This window comes from Canis lupus, chromosome 17 (assembly GCF_048164855.1).
Source record: "Canis lupus baileyi chromosome 17, mCanLup2.hap1, whole genome shotgun sequence".
Classification (NCBI taxonomy): Eukaryota; Metazoa; Chordata; class Mammalia; order Carnivora; family Canidae; genus Canis; species Canis lupus.
In genome coordinates this window covers 42,657,463-42,676,415 of record NC_132854.1, presented here as the reverse complement: position 1 = coordinate 42,676,415, position 18,953 = coordinate 42,657,463, and the positions used below count along the sequence as shown (strand labels likewise).

The 18,953-nt window shown below is 35.2% G+C and overlaps 1 long non-coding RNA gene across 2 annotated transcripts in view; it reads left to right on the top strand.

Moving 5' to 3' along the window:
* The window catches only part of LOC140608046 (uncharacterized), a 58,151-nt gene extending 40,016 nt beyond the window's left edge, over positions 1-18,135 (top strand). For both annotated transcript variants that reach the window (XR_012009994.1, XR_012009993.1), the window contains 3 exons: positions 8,137-8,244; positions 12,478-12,639; positions 13,276-18,135. This is a non-coding gene — a long non-coding RNA (uncharacterized lncRNA). The remainder of the gene's footprint in view (positions 1-8,136; positions 8,245-12,477; positions 12,640-13,275) is intronic.
* Positions 18,136-18,953: the final 818 nt, after the last annotated feature.

The following is an 18,953-nucleotide window of genomic DNA, read 5'->3' as shown; positions in this document are numbered from 1 at the left end:
GATGATATAGGTATTATCAAAATAGAATATGAATGTCAGGTAATTAAACCCTTTTAATCTGCGAATATTTAAATGATATATATTTAAATATTTTCTATTTCAAGAGGTTATTTTTAAGAATGAGTATTTTATTTCTATTAAACAAATTCAAATCATTTGTAGTTTCTTTGTGTTTTGTATCTTTTATTAAGTAGAATCTGTAGAATTCTACATTGCTACATAACTACATATTTATCATATATTACTAATGTATTTATGGATATTAATAGTAGCTACTCAGAAAAGGAGTTAACAATAGGTAGGTGAACTACAGTATTTTACATAGTGATGTTTTATGATGTGTGTCAAAAACTAACATTTTTTTGAAATTTAATATATTTATGACTTTTTTTGTGACCTACATTTTACACTTATTTATCTCAGTCAATCCTAGAATGCATTTCCTCAAATATTTGAATCACTGCTGTCTCTTTACTGTTATTTGATATAATGAAGGAAAATAAGTAATAAAGTAGTCTGATAATCTTGTTTAAATTCTTGCTATTTAATTCCCTGGACTTCAGTTTTTTCATACATAAACATGACAAATTGATAAAATTCATCATAGTGATCTTGGCATTGGTGAATACCACATAGTACATGTGATAGCCCTAACATACTCTAGTTATAATTCCCATGAAATGAAGAGACTACTAAGTGAGAACTAGACCATTCAAAAATAATTATGTTGCAAAGAATGCTAATGAATTACTAAGACAGGGGAGAGAAAGAGCAGGAGGAAGGCAAGGAGGGGCACATTTAGACATAAAATAATTAATTTCAAATTGAGTTATTCTGGATTATTTTTAATAACTTGCACTGTTAGTTGCCAAAAGTTAAGTGGTATAAATATGTCAGAAAGGAATTTCAGAGCCAGGAGAATCAGTGAATTATCAGTAATTAATAACTTTGGTTTGGCTGTTTAGTTGCTTTTAGCTTATTTTTTTTCATGGGCAAGCAGAATCATTTTTGAGGTTCTTAGTCGAGATGGACAAATAAGTGACGCATGTAATTGAGCACATAATACATATTATAGAATCTGTTCTCTAAAAAGAATGGACATGCCAGTATACTAAAATTAAAATACGTAATGAAAAAGAAATACTATCAGTTTGAGAGTATAAGATGAGCATTACCACAGTGTGATATGTAGGAACCCTTACTTAAATTCTCACCTGAGTTTCCTGTCAGTAGTTTTCATTTTCCCTCTTTTTACTCTTTTCATTAGTAAAGTCTTTTTATTTTTTTTATTTTTTAAAGATTTTATTTATTCATTCACGAGAGACAGAGAGAGAGAGAGAGAGGGGGGCAGAGACACAAGCAGAGGGAGAGGCAGGCTCCATGCAGGGAGCCTGATGTGGGACTCGATCCAGGGACTCCAGGATCACATCCTGGGCCGAAGGCAAGTGCTGAACCTCTGAGCCCCCAGGGATCCCCTAGTAAAGTCTTTTTAGACTTATTTCATTATCACTTAAAGTATTTTTTACAATTTTTTTTCACTTTATTTTTGAATAGTGAAAATACACAATATTGAAATTTTCCTCAGAAATTGAGATTTGGAGGGTTACCTGGGTAGCTCAGTGGTTAAGCGTCTGCATTTGGCTCGGGTCATCATCCTGGGGTTCTGGGATCGAGTCCTGCATCAGACTCCCCATGGGGAGCCTGCTTCTCCCTCTGCCTATGTCTCTGTCTCTGTCTCTCTCTCTCTCTTTCTCGTGTCTCTCATGAATAAATAAATAAAATCTTAAAAATAAAAAGAAATTGAGAGTTGGAAAGTGTGTGTGTGTGTGTGTGTGTGTGTGTGCATGTGTACACGTTTACTTTTGTTTTGGAAGGTTTGATGAATGTCTTGGCATCTGGGCAGGATGACAGAAGTAGAGGCTCTCATGTCTAAGTGCCATTTAAATTCTGCCTCCTTTGAAGTTAAGAGGAGAAATCAAATCAGTTATTCAACAGGCTAAATCTACTATTTGTAATACGATGTTTTCCCTGAACCTGGATCCTGTTCTTTTGCTGATTACAAATTCTTGGCTAGCAGCAGAACAATTAAAAAAAAATTTAAAGCTCTCACACATATTTTTGATGAACTCTGATTATTTGCTTCTCTTTGACAGCCTAGGCATTGGTTATGTCAGCTTTGCCAAGAAGGCTCTTAAAAGCTGAATATTTGTAAGAATTAAAAATAAACCAACTGACCAAATGCAGAAAAAAATAACAATGCTCTTAAGATCATTCCTAAGAATATTCAGTTGTTTTCATGCTATGTGAATGACATAGAGGTACAAAGAATATTCTTTGAAATTTTCATCTTATTTGAAAATGTGAAAATTACAGAAGTTCAAAGTGAGAATAACCTGATCACCTCTTCCCTTAGTCACTGGTTTTGGTCATACACCCCACAGAAAATTGTGTTGAGTCCACTTGTCCTGTAGGTGACCATCTTCAATGGAATCCATTTGTATACATTTATAAGTTGATTTATATTAGAATTATATATTTACCTAAGAAAAGATCCTTGAGATCACTCAGCTATGTTAGCAGAATTGAAAGGAATTTTTACATTATAGCTAACCCTTTTATTAAATTTACATTGTAGGCCCTTCTTGGAGAAGCCTGTATCCAGTGACTCTTTGATATGGTAGTGTAACATTCTGTCCTCTTGACAGAATGCTAAGAGGCCACTCCACCTGCATAACATAGAGTCAATTTTGAGATGTTATCACAGTCCATCTACCCAATCCTAATTATTTTCCTTTTTGTCCTTAGAGGGAGGTCCCAAATATCCTTCCTAATGAATGATTTGCATGCTAACCTTCATCTCAGGATCTGTTTCCCCGAGAACCCAGACACGACAGTTCATGGCCACAAAACACAAACATTACAGTACAAATAGGTTAGCAAGAAGAAAAACCTTAAATAATTTGTGAGGAAATCTTTGAAGTAGTTGATCAGAATGGGTACTGAGGCAAACAAACTTGCTATACCTATCTTTGTTAAAGGCATCGACTGTCTTTTTCCTCTAAAAATTCTACTGAAAACAGGAATGAATAATTTAACATGTGAAATATTATTAGAGATAATATGTTCCTAAGTTCCATCTGTTATTTTAATGCTAAATATGTGAGAGAGATTTCCTGTCACAAGATTTCTAAAGTAGTCCTGCATACAGTGCTGGGAGTCAAAATTATATAAAAAACTATTTAAAAAACCCAACATATTGCAATTGGCTTTAATGCATGAAAACAACAATAATAACTCTACCTTAGATTATTCCAAATAATGAGTTTTCAGTAAAAAATAAATCCCTATTTTCTATTGGATTTTCTTTTTTGTTATTGTTGTTCCATGGACATTCTCTTTTCTTGGGATTTATCTTTCTGAAATTTTCATATTTAATGAAATAAGGTCACAGTGAAGTTTCCAAAAGATTACTTTTGTTCATTTATGTATTGATTACAAATAAAATAGTTAAATACATAAAATGAAAACATAGCAGGAGTTTAAACTTCACCTGTTTGCCATGGTTAAGGGGTCTGTGGCACTCTTTTTAAGAATGACAAAATGGGTTGAGTAAAGAAAAGACCAATTATAGCCACTCTTATGCACTGCCTACCCTCCTTCACAATAATACTTTCACCAAAGCAACTCTGACAAGAGGCATATTACTAAGAGGGTTTGTAAGATCCTATGAAGAAAGCAGACTGTACACACACATACATAAAAATAAATTCAAGTAGTTTATAAAGTTGAACAAATTTAGCTAATAGGAGTTTGACAGGTTAAACATAACATAGAAACTGTGTAATACTTAAAAATGATGCTTTCTATTACCCACTTTCTCTTTTACACCTATCCTGACATGATTAGAGTCAATAGTGGTTGGTATTAATAAATGCCTTCCTCAGTCACACCTTATTTTGCTGTATTCTAATTTCATAGAGAGATCTAGTCCTTATTATTCCAGAAAAAATTATAATTCTCTCAGTTGGTTTTGAATACTCCAGACTGTTTTTTAAAGTCCTTTGTAACCCCTCCACTTTTCAGTAAAACTTGTTGCTCTGGGAACCTAAATGAAATGTCCAAATGTTAGAATATTATCATCATTTGAAAAATACACCCATTGTTTCTTCTAAACAATCCGAAAGAAATCTATCCATCATATTTCCATATTATGGTGTTTTATGATTTATATTTATGGTATATGCTTTAGATACTGTTTCTTCTTTTTATAATAATGGCACACTATAATTTTCATTGCATGAATAAAAGCATGACAAAAAGAATCATGGGCATGATGATATTAGTTTTTTTAGATCAAATTTAGAGTAATTTTCTTTTTTTATAGATTTTATTTATTTATTCATGAGATAGAGAGAGGGAGAGAGAGGCAGAGACCCAGGCAGAGGGAGAAGCAGGCTCCACACCGGGACCCTGACGCGGGACTCGATCCTGGAACTCCAGGATCGCGCCCTGGGCCAAAGGCAGGCGCTAAACCACTGAGCCACTCAGGGATCCCCTCACTCTTTTAATCTATGTAGATATATATCTTTGTAATCTATTTATATAAACTTTGAGTCTATTTTGTTTCCATCAAATTAGGTTGAATTCTTCAAGGTTCATTTTAGCCTTCCTCTTTTCCTTTGTAACTTCCTTTTCCAACAGCAAGAGGCCTGTCTTCCATTTTCTACAATATATTTACTATTTGCTCAGTCATATAGTATACAGGAAGTAGGTTCAGAGTTGCTAATCCATACTACTGTGGAAACCAAACCTGCTAACTTGAATTTAATAATTGCTCTTTTTCTCTGAAGCTTGAAGCTATAAAATCAGAGTACTGTATTTTAAAAGTTATATGGGAATTTATTTTCCCTATTTTGGCTATGCTATTTATCTGAAATGCAGTTATGTTTAGTTTTATTAGTAACATAAGCAAAAATTAACTTTCTCTTTTCTGTTTTATTTACTTAACCCATTTTCATTGATTGCTTTAATTTTGTAAAAATGTAACAATTCCAAAACTCAAAATTATACAAGTTATATCCAGAGAAATAGCACTAGTTTCCTTACTCATTTCATCTTAATGCCATTTCCTGTATGTAACCAATCTCAGAAATTTCTGTTCTTTTTACATTTTTTTAAATTGCAAATCTGTGTATATTTTTATATTTTCCCTATTAAAATTCCCACAAAATTAGTATACTATTTACTATACTTTTATCATAGCTTTCCTTTTTCACACAACAAATACTACTTTACAAAGATTTTTTTTTAAAGATTTTATTCATTTATTCATAAGAGACAGAGAAAGAGGCAGAGACATAGACAAAGGCAGAGGGAAAAGCAGACTCCTCACAGGGAGCCTGATGTGGGACTCGACCCCAGAACCCCGGCATCACGCCCTGAGCCAAAGACAGCCGCTCATACGCTGAGCCACGCAGGTGTCCCTACAGAGATAGTTCTTATTCTTTTATAAAGTGGCAGTTCTCAAAACGATAAACATACAGTTACCATGTAATCCTACAATTCCACTTCAGGTATGTACTCAAGATAGATGAAAACATATGCTCTCACCAACAATTTTATATGAATAGTCATAGCAGCAATAGTCTTGGTAACTGAAAACTTGAAAAATCCAAGTATCCCTCAACAGATAAATACATAAACCATATATTTTGTATCCACAGACCAGCATATTACTCAGCCACAGAAAGGGAGTAAAGTACTCATATGCTATACTGCAAATGAATACTGAAATATTATGCGAAGTAAAAAAAAAAAGCCAGGCACAAAAGATTGCTTAGAATAGCGATTGCCAAGAGTCAAAAGAAGGAGTAATTGGGAGTGAATGCTAATGAGTAAAGCATTTCTTTTTCGTGAGAAGAAAATGTTCTGAATTAGATAGTGGTAATGGTTGCACAAATACTGTGAAGATACTACAAATTTCAAAATTATTGAAGCCAATTGAATTGTGTACTGTAAAAAAAGATTAATTTTATAGTATATGAATTTATATCTTAATTTTAAAATGGTAGAAAATATATTGCATTATAGTGTGTATTACTAAAACCTGCAATGTTTATTTATATTTGGAGTTACTTTACCTATAGGTGTTGTGAAAGTTGTAGAAGTTAGTAAGAATTCAAAGTGAAGTATAAAGAAAAAGCTTAGAGGTTCAAGGTATAGACTTTAAGAAAGGTTCACAAAAAAAAAAAAAAAAAAAAGGAAAGGAAGCAAGGAAACTGCCTTTGAGAATCCTAGGTTAAGGATATTAAGTGCATCGTGAGTAGACTAGAGTCTTCATTCACTTTCAAATTTACTTTTAAGTAAGAGTATAATTTAAAATACAGATGTTAGGGCAGACCTAACTAGATATGCACATTTGAATAAATTCCTAGAAGTCAGTATTGGGAATGGTCTTGAAATGAAAGATATACTAGGGCATAGGAGCAGAGAGGTAAATGCTTTGGGGCAGGAGCATGCCTCCAATATATTAAAGAATTTAGAATTAAAAACAGATTTATTTACAAATTGCTCATATGATCTCAGGCATGTGGAATTTAAGAAACAAAACAGGATCATAGGGGAAGAGAGTAAAAAATAAAATAAGACGAAATCAGAGAGGGAGACAAACCATAAGAGACTCTCTTAATCATAGGCAAACGGAGGGGTGCTGGAGGGGGGAGGGATGGGAGAGGGGGTGGTTGGGTGATGGACATTAAGAAGGGGCACGTGATGTAATGAGCACTGGGTGTTGTATAAGACTGATGAGTCATTGACCTCTACCTCTGAAACTAATACATTATATATTAATTAATTGAATTTAAATAAAAGCTTTTTTAAATTTCGAATGATTTAAAACACTTAAAATCTTAAGTTGTATTAGATACAGTTATTACAAAACACTGACATAGGTAATAATCTCACTAAGACACTGTTACACAACTGACACATTAGTTTTGTAAAAGTAACTTCTCTTTTTATCTGACTTGAATAATTAGAAAGTTTATAACAAATTCCTAAACTGAGAAATTAGCAGTGTAGACAGAAAATATAGTTGTTTAAGAGACATTCATCTGTGAATATTAAATTTCTTTTTTTAAAATTTTTATTTATTTATGATAGTCACACAGAGAGAGAGAGACAGAGACATAGGCAGAGGGAGAAGCAGGCTCCATGCACTGGGAGCCCGCCGTGGGATTCGATCCGGGGTCTCCAGGATCACGCCCTGGACCAAAGGCAGGCGCTAAACCGCTGTGCCACCCAGGGATCCCCATCTGTGAATATTAATAAATAAATTGCTTATAGAGGAAAAACATTCTTAATTTGTTTGAACTTTTCTGTATTACCAATTCTTTTTTTTTTTTTTTTTTTTTAATATTTATTTGACAGAGAGAGAGAGAGAAAGTGCACACAATGCAAAAGCACAAGCAGGGGGAGCCAGAGAAGTAAAAGCAGGTTCTCCTCTAAGCATGGAGCCCAACATAGAGGTCCATCACAGGACCCTGGGATCATGACCTCAGCCACTCAGGTGCTCTGTACCTCCCAATTTCATCATGACTACATATTAACCAAAATGCAGAGATAGTCCAATTAAGTCATTGGAATTTTAAAAGTCATACTACTTTCTAATCAGTGGACCTAAACTATAGCTAATTGTTTGACTCTTTTGTAATTAAGGGAACATAAAGCCATGATATCTAATGATAAAAGCCAAACAATTTAAATACTTTTTCTCTCTGTAAAGGATTCCAGTGTTTTAGCAATGTTTAACTAAATCTTTGTCAAATTCTATTAAGTGCTATAAATCTAAACACTTATCTGAAAAGAATTAATATTAATGTGAAGAATATAAATTACTCTTTAAATTACTACCTGGGGTGCCTGGGTGGCTCAGTCAGTTGAGTGACTTGGTTTGGCTCAAGTCATGATCTTATGGGTCGTGGGATCGAGCCCTAGATTACTCCATGCTCATTGAGGAGTCTGCTTGAAGATTCGCTCCTTCTGTACCTCATATTCTCTCTCTCTCAATTAAGTAAATCTTTAAAAAATAAAATAGCACTTATACTTTATATAAATATACTTCATATTCCTACTTAGGTTAATCTGCAGTTTGGAATGCATACATCATCGTACATACCTTTTTTAGAGGACATAATTTTCTGAAGGAATGTGAAGATTACCATATGAAATTTTATGTAGATTCAGGTAGGTTTAATTTTCACATACTTGATTTTCTAAGAGTTAATGACTGTCGAATGCTTAGATATTTTTTTCATAGGTTTTCTCTGCACATTCTCTGTTTCACTCTGTCTTCTGAGATGAGTGGAAATTACTTTATGTTATAAGTCTTGCTCTCTGTGTTTACTTTATTGTCATGGTATTTAGATTTATAATTTACCTTGTAATCAAATAATAGGAATATATAATATGATTTTAAAATGAGCATCATTTACACATTCATATTGAAATGTAAGCATTTCATTATGTATTAAATGTATTGCATTAGTATTTTCATTAATCCATATCATATTATTTATCTGTGCCTGCATCCTTCATGATTCAGTGTAACTTAATATAAAACTATGATAAGAATATAAGGATAATGCTATTTTCATCCATTATTTCTCCTCTGGTGTTCAATAATAGCAACATTAAGTCTTCACAGTTGTGACAGCTATAAAAAGGATGTGGCTAGCTTATCTGTAGTGAGCTGCAAAGGTAAAAATGGTAAAGTAATTTGCTATCATGGAATGGTTTTTAAGTCATTTGCTTTTATATGTGAAATTAATTAAACAAGCAAGATTGAAAGTTGACACACTGAGGATTTTATTCCTTTTGCCTAATGTAGCATATTATTCCTATCTGAAAAATACTCAGTTGTAATTTTCCTTTTATTTTCTTCTCTTAAAATATCTAAAAGTTTAGTTAATGATATTCAACATTATGTGGAAATGTTCTTTTCCCTAGCAATATGTTTTGTACACAGATCAGATATTTTTGCACGTCATATAAAACGCAGTCTGTCATAGCTAAACTGTAAAGATTTTTCAATGATAAAACACACTATGTGTAATTTGAATTTTTGCAGACATTAGACAATAAAAATGAATTTAGTTATAAGACATAAATAGCTTTCATAAGAATCTCAAAGGTGCTATTGAAGCAGACAAAAAAATAATTTTCTATTACAGGTGTTCTAATGATATTTGTACTGGAATAAAAGAGTTTATTCATATATCATTATTTTATCATGCTTTATGATAATAAATGCCATTAGTATGGGATACCATAACTAATTATGCAATTCAAAGGAAACATAATTTAGTATTTTTTATTATTGTAAAACATTTCATCTGTTTGAGTGTTGTTTTATAGAAAATATGGGGCTTTTGCTGATAAAATGATTAGCTGTTGAAAGCACTTCATATATTTTATTAGCTCATAATAAAGATGAATTTCCATATAAGAACTATCATATTATCTTACAGATTTATGTGTTTTGTTTTTGATCACTTATAAACATCCTTATAGCTATTTATTCAGGTCCCAGCAGCTTAATGAATGGCATTTAATAGATATGTGGAGGAAAACATATACTTAATTAGTAGAAAAAAATTAAACAATAACAGAAAACTTTGCAGTTGCCAGGAGATACTATTTCAGTTAGTTCTTTATTGTTCAGATAGGTCCTCTAAAATAAGGGAAAATTTATTTTACCAGAAAAGGATTGTTACAGAAAATCTGAAATTCATTTACATGAGTTTCTAAAATAGTAGGTTTTATTTTAAGCACTAAATATTCACCTTAATAGAAAGATCATTATAAGTAAACTTTTCAGAGTCATAGTGTTTTAATGTCATTTTAGTGCTAATTTTATTTTTTAGCTTGCTTTGCATTGCCACTAGGTGGAAGCAATAAACTTTATAATTTCTATTAATGCATTTTTGTCCTATATATGTATACTTATAAACTCTTCAACTAAAAATCCTAGAAATAGTTCAATACTTAAGCTCCTTAACTCTGTAAATGGGCATCAAAAATTAAGTAATATCAACCCACCAATACCATTGGCAAACACTAGTATAAAAACAATGTCATCAACAACAAAAAATCTGAGTAGTTTAAATATGTCAGAGAGAATATGCAGTTTTTGAACAATCAGGAGGAAGGGTAGATCATAATCAGAAACTGTACTAATGTATCTGATAATAAATATTTAATTGTGTCTTGGTAGAAATCTATTAAATGCAGCAAAATAGATATATACTGATTTTTCAGTTGTAGATATTTATTGAGAACCATTAAATCAGAAATCAAACCTATTTTAAATGTCTCTGTGTACAAATTATTGCTATTGATCAACAATAATCAGCTAATTGGTAATTTGTGCTTGTGTTGTTACTCTGTTTCTCAAATTAGTAATTTTTTTCTGGATCTTTATATGGGAAAAATGAGGGAGCTATTAAGAAATAGAAAATACATGGTGGTATACATAATAAACTTCTTCTGCCTTCATTTAGAGGGTTGATTTTTTTCAATACATCCAGTTTCCAAATTGGGAACTATTTATGCTCAATAAAAAAGGAGCAAGAGGACTGAGAGGATAGTTATAAACTGACATTGTTGGGTAGTTTTATAACTTCAATCTTCAAGTCTGAAAATTGAGAGTTAAGAAGTATAGTGTCTTTCCAAAGACAGTTAGCTTTTAGAGCTGGTTTCTGACTTAAGATACCAGTCCTTAGTCCTATACAAAAGACTAGTGTGCCTAGAATGCAGAGTATATAGGACACATATAAAGCAGTGAACCTTAAAAAACAAGCCTAGAACAATAAAAGCCTTGAATGCAATATGAAGATCTTTCCCATTGATGACATTGTAATTAGTAAAATGACATACAAAGTACATGAAGATCGGAACAGAAGAAAGCCTGGGACAGATGCCCCCCAAAACCACCAAAAAACTTGTATTAACTTACTAGGGCTGCCTAACAGAGTATCACAAATTAGATGGCTTTACACAACAGAAATTTATGTCTCACAGTTCTGGAAAATAGCAATCTAAAGTTAAGGTGTCAGCAGGCAATACTGTTATTAAACAAACTGTTGGAGAAATATTATTCTGTATCTATCTAATGGAATAGTTTACTAAAAGATGTTGATTTGGTGAAATTTGTCAAATGCCACAGATATTTTGAGTAAGAGTAGACCTAAAGTCTCTGTTAAACTTAGTGAAAGATAGTTGATAATTTTAGCAAAAGGTGCTTTAAAGTGCAAAGTAGATCTAGTAGACTTAATTTTTGTTGGTTGATTGATTATTATTAAATGATTATTAAATGGGATCTATTCTCAGGAATCTAGATTTTGAATGGAAGACAATATTGTCATTGCTTTAGATGGGACAGATGTATGCAAGTTTAAACTGTATAGGGAGAAAAAGGAGTAAGGATGTGTTTTTACATGCTGGATATTAATGGGACTACTCATTGAGTGAGTGCTAGGATGGTATGAGGACATTTAAGTCAAAACACAAATTGATTTATCTTTCATAGAGTCTAGAGAATATGGGAAGAATGTTAGCCCATTTTAGATGTTCTCAAGCTACAGTGAACTTTAGTGTAATTTATAATGATTGCTTTTAGAAGTGAATGGTGAAATCAACTTTTGAATGGAAGTGGATCTCGGGAAAGACATGATTGAGGAAAGTGTTGAAGGTTTGAATAATTACTGGACAAAATGAAATAGGTGACTAGAGAAATACAGTATGATTGCTTTAAGTGTCCAGTGATAATTGACTAGGTATTTACAAAGATTACAGTCACATGCAGCAGCACAAATATGGATTAGAAACGACATAAAATTAGAATGATGGCAGTTTGGGCTTGAGGATAATGATGTAACTGATTAAAGTGTTGTGGAAGACAGAAGTAAATAATAAGGGTCAATCAATGGTGGTAAGTGTAAGTAATAAGGAAAAATACAAGAATAGAAAAATGGACTTTGTAGTTAAATAAAATTGTCCCATGTTACTCTCCGAACATTTAAAAAGTCAAATTGAAACATGTGGAGGCGGGACAAGATAGCAGAAGAGTAGGGTCCCCAAGTCACCTGTCCCCACCAACTTACCTAGATAACTTTCAAATCATCCTGAAAACCTACAAATTTGACCTGAGACTTAAAGAGAGAACAGCTGGAATGCTACAGAGAGAAGAGTTTGCACTCCTAACAAGGTAGGAAGATGGAAAATAAATAAATAAATAAATAAATAAATAATAAATAAATAAATAAGAGTCAGGTGTGGGAGGAGGCCCGCAAGGAGCCAGGCAAGGCCAGCGGCAAGAGCCTCCAGGACAGGAATGCCCCGCCCTGGAGAAGCAGGAACTTTATTATTTTTTTTTTTATTATTATTTTTATTTTATTTTATTTTATTTTATTTTTTTAGGAACTTTAAAAATCTGCGCTGGATTCTTCCCTGATGGAAAGATGCTTGCAGGGAAATCAGGCAGAACTGCAGGAAGGGTAGTGGAGGCCCCAGATTCCTGGGGTCACTAACAGAGGCAATGCACCCGGGGGAGAGCGCGCCACACCCTGCGGGCCGAGCTTGGTAAAGGGCTGGAGCGCGTCCGCGGGGCCTCGGGAGCAGCTCAGGGGGCTGTGCGGCCAGGAGCATGATTCCAGTGGCGCAGGCCCCGTATCCCAGGGCGCCGGGGGCACACAGACTAGAATCCTGCTTTCCCTCGACAGACAGAGGTGGGGAGGGCACAGGACAGCGAGGACGCCCCTGCGCCAGTTGCCCCGAGCTGTGCAGATAGGCGCCCCCTGCTGCCGAAGCATCCAGGCCAGTGGGGACTGGGAGCTGCAGTAGTTACTGTGGGAGCTGACTCCAGGACTGGGGACCTGGCCGCCGCCAGTGTGGTTGTTCCTCCTGGTGTCACCCTGTGCCTTGGACTGAGCGTGGCCGCCAGGGAACAGGGGCCTCACAGGATAAACAGCTTCCACTGAGCCCTGCACCTGGCAGGGGGCGGGGCAGCTCCTCCAGGTTCACACACCTGAGAATCAGCACAGCAGGCCCCTCCCCCAAAGACCAGTGGGAAAGAAAGGAGAAGAGCAACTTCTTGAAACTGCACTGGAAAACTGCAGGGGATGTCGAGAGATTTACAGTATATAGAACCAGAGGATACTGCTCCTTGTTTTTGTTTTAGTATTACTTTTCTCTTTTTTTTTCCTTCTTTTTTTCCAGTACAACTCATTTTTAGCCACTCTACACTGAGCAAAATGACTAGAAAGAAGAACTCACCACAAAAGGAAGGTGTCACAGAGTTAACAGAATTTGGATTACAATCCAATGTCAGAAAGCCAATTCAGAAGCGCAATTATAAAGCTACTGGTGGCTCTGGAAAAAAGCATAAAATATTCAAGAGACTTCATGACTGCAGAATTTAGATCTAATCAGGCTGAAATTGAAAATCAATTAAATGAGATGCAATCCAAACTGGAGGTCCTAACGATGAGGGTTAATGAGGTAGAAGAATGAGTGAGTGACACAGACAAGTTGATGGCAAGGAAGGAAGCTGAGGAAAAAAGAAAAACAATTAGAAGACTATAAGGAAATGTTAAGGGAAATAAATGACAGCCTCAGAAGGAAAAATTTATGTTTAATTGGGGTTCCAGAGGGTGCCGAAAGGGACAGAGGGCCAGAAACCATATTTGAACAAATCATAGCTGAGAACCTCCCTAACTTGGTAAGGGAAATGGCATTCAGATCCAAGAGATAGAGAGTTTCCCCCCTAAAATCAATAAAAACCATTCAACACCTCGACATTTAATAGTGAAACTTGGAAATTCCAGACATAAAGGGAAAATCCTTGAAGCAGCAAGAGACAAGAGATCCCTAACTTATATGGGGAAAAATATTAGATTAACAGCAGACCTCTCCACAGAGACCTGGCAGGCCAGAAAGGGCTGACAGGGTATATTCAGGGTGCTAAATCAGAATAACATGCAGCCAACAATACTCTATCCAGCAAGGCTCTCATTCAGAGTAGAAGGAGAGATAAAGAGTTTCCAAGATAGGCAGAAACTGAAAGAATATGTGACCACCAAACCAGCTCTGCAAGAAATATTAAGGGGGAACTCTGTAAAGTCCAAAGAAATAACCCACAAAAACAGGGACTGAATAGGTATATTATGACGACACTAAGTTCACATCTTTCAGTATATCTGAGGGTGAATGGGCTTAATAATCCCATCAAAAGACGTGGGGTTTCAGACTTGATAAAAGAGCAAGACCCATCTATTTGCTATCTACAAGAGACTCCTTTTAGACCTAAGGACACTTCCAGCCTGAAAATGAAAGGTTGGACCATTTACCATTCAAATGGTCCTCAAAAGAAAGCAGGGGTAGCATCCTCATATCAGATAAATTAAACTTTATCCCAAAGACTGTTGTAAGAGATGAAGAGGGACACTATATCATATTTAAAGAATCTGTCCAACAAGAGGACCTAGCAATCATGAATATTTATGCCCCTAATGTGGGAGCTGCCAAGTATATCAATCAATTAATAACCAAAGTTAAGACATACTTAAATAAAAATACACTTATACTGGGAGACTTCAACATGACACTGTCTGCAAATGACAGATATTCTAAGCACAACATCTCCAAAGAACAAGAGCTTTAAATGATACAGTGGACCAGATGGATTTCACAGATATTTTAGAACTTTACATCCAAATGCAATTGAATACACATTCTTCTCAAGTGCACATGGAACTTTCTCCAGAATAGACCACACACTGGGTCACAAATCAGGTCACGACTGATACCAAAAGGTTGGGATTGTCCCCTGCATATTTTCAGACCATAATGCTTTGAAACTAGAACTCAATCACTAGAAGAAATTTGGAAGTAATTCAAACACGTGGAGGTTAAAGACCATCCTGCTAAAGGATGAAAAGGTCACCCAGGAAATTAGAGAAGAATTAAAAAGTTTCATGGAACCTAATGAGAGTGAAATACAACCATTTAATATCTTTGTGATACAGCAAAAGCAATCATGAGAGGGAAGTACATTGCAATACAAGCATCCTTCAGAAAATTGGAAAAAACTCAAATACACAAGCTAACCTTGCACCTAAAGGAACTGGAGAAAGAACAGCAAATAAAACCTACACCCAGCAGAAGAAGAGAGTTCATAAAAGTTCGAGCAGAACTCAATGAAATAGAGACCAAAAGAACTGTAGAACAGATAAACAAAACCAGGAGTTGGTTCTTTGAAAGAATTAATAAGATAGATAAGCCATTAGCCAGCCTTATTAAAAACAAAAAAAGACTAATTAATAAAATCATGAATGAAAAAGGAGAGATCACAACCAATACCAAGGAAATACAAATGATTTTAAAAACGTATTTTGAGCAGCTATATGCCAATAAATTAGGTAATCTAGAAGAAATGGATGCATTTCTGGAAAACCACAGACTACCAAAACTGGAACAGAAAGAAATAGAAATCCTGAACAGGCCAATAACCAGGGATGCAATTGAAGCAGTCATCAAAGACCTCCCAAGTCACAAAAGTCCAGGGCCAGATGGCTTTCCAGGGGAATTCTATCAAATGTTTAAAGAAGAAACAATACCTATTCTACTAAAGCTGTTTCAAAAGATAGAAAGGGATGGGATATTTCCAAACCTGTTCTATGAGGCCAGCATCACCTTAATTCCATAAAAACAGACAAAGACCCCACCAAAAAGGAGAATTATAGACCAATTTCCCTGATGAACACAGATGCAAAAATTCTCATCAAGATACTAGCAAATAGGATCCAACAGTACATTAAGAAGATTATTCACCATGACCAAGTGGGATCCCCGGGATGCAAGACTGGTTCAACACTCGTAAAGCAATCAGTGTGATAGATCATATCAACAAGAGGAAAAACAAGAACCACACGATCCTCTTAATAGATGCAGAGAAAGCATTTGACAAAATAGAGTATCCATTCCTGATCAAAACTCTTTAGAGTGTAGGGATAGAGGGAACCGTCCTTAGCATCATAAAAGCTGTCTACGAAAAGCCCACAGCAAATCTCATTCTCAATGAGGAAACGCTGGGAGCCTTTCCCCTAAGATCAGGAACAAGACAGGGATGTCCACTCTCACCACTGCTATTCAACATAGTACTAGAAGTCCTAGCCTCAGCAATCAGGCAACAACAACAACAACAACAACAACAACAACAACAAAACAACAACAAAAACATTCAAATTGGCAAAGTAGAAATCAAACTCTCCCTCTTCGCAGATGACATGATACTGTACATAGAAAACCCAAAAGACTCCAGCCAAGCTTGCTAGAATTCATACAGCAATTCGGCAGTGTGGCAGGATACAAAATCAGTGCCCAGAAATCAGTGGCATTTCTATACACACTACCAATGAGACTGAAGAAAGAGAAATTAAGTAGTCAATCCCATTTACAATTGCACCCAAAAGCATAAGATACCTAGGAATAAACCTAACCAAAGAGGTAAAGGATCTCTACCCTAAAAACTACAGAACACTTTTGAAAGAAATGGAGGAAGACACAAAGAGATGGAAAAATATTCCATGCTCATGGATTGGAAGAATTAATCTTATGAAAATGTCAATGCTACCCAGGGCAATTTACATGTTCAATGCAATCCCTATCAAAATACCATGGACTTTCTTCAGAGAGTTGAAACAAATCATCTTAATATTTGTGTGGAATCATAAAAGCCCTGGAATAGTCAGGGGAATATTAAAAAAGGAATCGAGAGCTAGGGGTTTCACAATGCCAGATTTCAGGTTGTACTACAAAGCTGTGATCATCAAGACAGTGTGGTACTGGCACAGAAACAGACACATAGATCAATGGAACAGAATAGAGCACCCAGAAATGGGCCCTCAACTCTATGGTCAATTAATATTTGAAAAAGCAGGAAAGATTATCTACTGGAAAAAGGACAGTCTCTTCAGTAAATGGTACTGAGAAAATTGGAAATCCACATGCAGAAGAATGAAACTAGACCATTCTCTTACACCATACACAAAGATAAACTCAAAATGGATAAAAGATCTAAATGTGAGATAAGAATGCATCAAAATCCTACAGGAGAATACAGGCAACACCCTTTTGTACTTGGCCACAGCAACTTCTTGCAAGATACATCTATGAAGGCAAGAGAAACAAAAGCAAAAATGAATTATTGGGACTTAATCAGGATAAAAAGCTTCTGCATAGCCAAAGAAACAGTAGACAAAACTAAAAGACAACCTACAGAATGGGAGAAGATATTTGCAAATGACGTATCAGATAAAGGGCTAGTTTCCAAGATCTATAAAGAACTTATTAAACTCAACAGCAAAGAAACAAACAATCCAATCATGAAATAGGCAAAAGACATGAACAGAAATCTCACAGCGGAAGACATAGACATGGCCAACAAACACATGAGAAAATGCTTCACATCACTGGCCATCCGGGAAATTCAAATCAAAACCACAATGAGATACCACCTCACACCAGTGAGAATGGTAAAAATGAACAAGACAGGAAACACATGTTGGAGAGGATGTGGAGAAAGGGGCACCCTCTTGCACTGTTGGTGGGAATGTGAACTGGTGCAGCCACTCTGGGAAACTGTGGAGGTTCCTCAGTTAAAAATAGTACTGCCCTATGACCCAGCCATTGCACTGCTGGGGATTTACCCCAAAGATACAGATGCAGGGAAACACGGACACCTGTACCCCAACGTTTATAGCAGCAATGTCCACAATAGCCAGACTGTGGAAGGAGCCTCAGGAAAGATGAATGGATAAAGAAGATGTGGTCTATGTGTACAATGGAATATTACTCAGCCATTAGAAATAGCAAATACCCACCATTTTCTTCAACGTGGATGGAATTGGAGGATATCATGGTCAATCCTAGAAGGACAAACATTATATGATCTCATTCATTTGGGGAATATAAAAAATAGTGAAAGGGAGGGAATAAAGGGGAAAGGAGAGTAAATGAGTGGGAAATATCAGTGAGGGTGACAGCACATGAGAGATTTCTAACTCTGGGAAACTATCAATGGGTGGTGGAAGGGGAGGTGGGTGGGGGGTTGGGGTCACCGCTTGACGGACACTGAGTGGGGCACTTGGGGGGATGAGCACTGGGTGTTATGCTATATGTTGGCAAATTGAACTCCAATTAAAAAGCTTAAAAAATGCAAATGTGCTTTAAAGATTTTAAAAATAAAATATGCAGATATATCATGTGAACTTTTAATTTTGTCTCAAAATAATTACCTAAATGATTGAGTTATTTCTTGACTTACAGGTTTAGGTCCAAATAATATCCAATAAAGATATTATTTGTGTGTAAAGAAGATAAATAAATTGGGATTTGGGACTTGTAGCTTGATTAAAATATGGGAGAATATGGAAAAGAAGTTTTCCTTTAAGAAATGATAACATATGAAGACAACATTGGGTAACATTATTGAATATCTCTGGTTTGAATTAGTACTTACAGACATAAGACCATAAAGAGATATGTAACATTCTGTTAGGACTCTCAAGATATGTAAAAATAGCATGCATCAGTTATAATCATAATAATGAGTTAGTTCCATGGGCTTAAACTGGAAAAGTTAATGGGCTCTTGATGCAAAATATTGTTGATAGTCATGGTGTCTCCATTTAAGCCGAGAGGTTTTTCTTTTACTCTCTTTTTAATGAAAATGTCAGTAAGCTAGAAGGTGACCTCACCACACAAAATCTTCTCACTGGAGGTGAATTATCAACTTTTTAAGTGAAATTTGTAATTATGTCTAAATATCCAGGTACAAGAACACAAGTAGAATACTCATTATCACCTGTGACCTACCCCTGCACTAAGAAACCACA